At 35.9% G+C, this 2,699-nt stretch overlaps 2 protein-coding genes across 4 annotated transcripts in view; both read left to right on the top strand.

Annotated features, from left to right (window-relative positions):
* The window catches only part of LOC118743392 (polyadenylate-binding protein 2), a 95,561-nt gene that overhangs the window by 7,307 nt on the left and 85,555 nt on the right, over positions 1-2,699 (top strand). The window lies entirely within an intron of this gene.
* LOC118743388 overlaps positions 1-2,699 on the top strand; it is a gene marked incomplete in the record, with an annotated part of 7,594 nt that overhangs the window by 1,164 nt on the left and 3,731 nt on the right.

Here is a 2,699-nt window from a genome sequence, read left to right as displayed (position 1 = left end):
ATACTGAGTAGGTATCGATACCTTGTTTGATACAATTACAAGTACTGATTGGAGTGATACCTTGATGGTATCGATTCATTCCTATCTACCACTCAAGGTCTGAAATCTACCACATATTCGCGTTTTTCAGTAGTTTTATTTTTGCTTGAGATAATTTTCTTAATTTTAAGAGCAAAAATTGTCAAACACTAAACAATATATCTATGGTAACAAGAATAATATAATATAAGACTCCGCATTCCCGGCGACGATGAAATTTCTCAAGTAAAAGTAAAAAAAGCCGAATGAGAAAATATGTAAAATAGTAAATTTTCTCAGTAACCAATTTTTCGACGGCAAATGTGCTTTTATTGTGTTAAAATTACAGAATATATGATTTATAACAAGAATTAATAGCGAAAATGTTAAAAACGGCGACTTTTGTGAAAGAATTAGCAAATTTAAGTGCATCTAAGGGTTTTGAGGCGTTGCTTACTTTTACTTGAGAGTTGTCAAAATCGGCAAATCCCAATTGGCTGTTTCTGGAACGTGGCACATTTGTTCGCTACTTCTTGATGTGATAAAAGAAAAGCTGACAGTACACCTAAGGTCGCAGAAATCTCTTAAAATATGTTCGTAAAATATCTTAAGGCCCGTCCACATAGAACTTTGGCATTGCGTTGGCGCCGCTTCAACAGCTGACTATGAATACATGAATTCAAATGCAGCCGTCCACATAGCCAAAATTATCTACCACATATTTTTGAAATCTACATTTTATTTCAAGATTCTACCACAGAATTTTCTTAGAGTCCGATCACTGGCGCACACCACTGAATTCGCCCAAAATGCTGTCAGCCATTTTGAGCGAATAATTTTACACGTGAATGTGTGCGCTGAACACGTAAAAAAGGAAATTCGAGTCGCTATTTTATAGCAAATTAGCTTTTCACAAACTAAATAGATTTTTATTGCACATATTTTTAATGGTGAGTACTTACCGATTTTTATAACTAAATTAAAGTTATTCTAAAAGTTACTAATTGCGGCAAGATTATAATCTGTAGTAAACTATTTTACTTTCACACACGCGAGTTATTTCCTATACAAAGAAAGCAAGATCCACTGTCCTCACCCGCCGGCTGTACGAAAGAAACTTGCGCAGCGAAATCAAACTGTCAAGTCAAATGTCACCTATATGTCATAATTTGTAATAGATTATTTACAATGTGATGAGTTGCCGTGGTAAACTTTTTAAGGAGTGAATCTTACATCAATTCTCTCCAAGGTACACCTACCCTGGGCATGAATCACGTATGACGAAAATCGTCTGAACGATATCGTGTCGAGATTATCTTGCTTAATAAAAATCAAAAATTTTTTGATCGTTTGTGCGATACCGTGAACTCTATTCCAGTTTTGCTTCACGTAACAGTAAAACACGTAACAGCAACACAAATGCATAAATCAGTGTTTTGACAACATCGTTATGTCAGTATCGTTTGAACGACTATCGTTTCAATTCATGCCCTGGGATTCAGTAATTCAGTCTCATCTCAATTCACTAAATTTTAGATTAGCAATTAGTGACTATTTTTGTGACTTGAGATGATTTGGCTATTCAGTAGGTGAGAGTCGCAAAAAGTTCACCAAAAATGTGTGGTGAAAACAAACAGAGACAGTCAACTGATAGCGTTTATGTAACAGGGAAACAAATGTCAGCGAATAAGAGCAAAGCAAAATTCGAATAATGGAGCACTTTTACTACTATTCAGCAAAATTCCCTTCGAGGTCAAAAAAGAGACCACACGCTTTTTCTAAAGGTGAAATTAGTCAAGAACGCAGAACTTATACTTAACCGCAGTCTGTATACGCAGAATTTTGTCGATTACTGGAGCCCTCAGTGTTGCCACTCATCAAAGCCTTTTCATAAACTTAACTTTTCAACTACAATTTTTCGTGCTATAATAGATGCTAGCTAAATATAAACTACTTATTTTTCAACAAAAAACCTTTCGATAGTAAATTTCAAATATTTTAAACGTATTTTGCACAGGAACTTATAACGTTTTTAACATCTGCAAAACTGATGCTTGAAACACAATACCCGGCGAACGGCGCAGTTCGCCGATTTGACCGATGCCGTCGTCCACCGTTCGCCCTGCTATTTCGCCTACTTTAAGACTGCTTTTACACAGTTCAAGTATTGAATTCAATTCTGCTCGCATGTGGAAGAGAGGGGGTGAGAAAAAAAGGGACGAGTACACATGCGTCTGTACCGTCCATGAACGAAAGACACAAGATCACGCCTTCCCGAAAGAAAGAAAAAAGTTATTTTCTAGCTGTTGAAATCTCGACGCCATCTTTGTTGGAAGAAGTAAACAACGAAGAGAACAAAAAAAACCGCGTAATTGTTGAACCCATGAATAATCATTTTTATTATGCAAATTCTTATATAAATCATGTCGTTGTGTTAAATTATTCTTTACCTTATGTGTGCACACGTTGTCACAAGCGAAAATTAAGAAAATTGCAGTAAAAAGCCACCATCAAATTGTAAACAACGAACAAATGTAAACAAACGGCTTATGTCAAAATCGCCCTACTTTTTTCATAAGTGCGATTATAACGGGCCACTCTTCTGCTGTCGTGATCTTGTCTTTTTGGTTCATGTGTACCGTCAAGTCGTTTCAACTTTCTTGCTTTGCTTTTGGCATTTT

The sequence above is a fragment of the Rhagoletis pomonella genome, unplaced genomic scaffold (genome assembly GCF_013731165.1).
Source record: "Rhagoletis pomonella isolate Grant_MI unplaced genomic scaffold, Rhpom_1.0 Rhpom_scaffold_00007, whole genome shotgun sequence".
In the NCBI taxonomy this organism is placed as follows: Eukaryota; Metazoa; Arthropoda; class Insecta; order Diptera; family Tephritidae; genus Rhagoletis; species Rhagoletis pomonella.
Note: the sequence above shows the minus strand (reverse complement) of the source record. Positions and strands in the feature narration are given on the sequence as shown.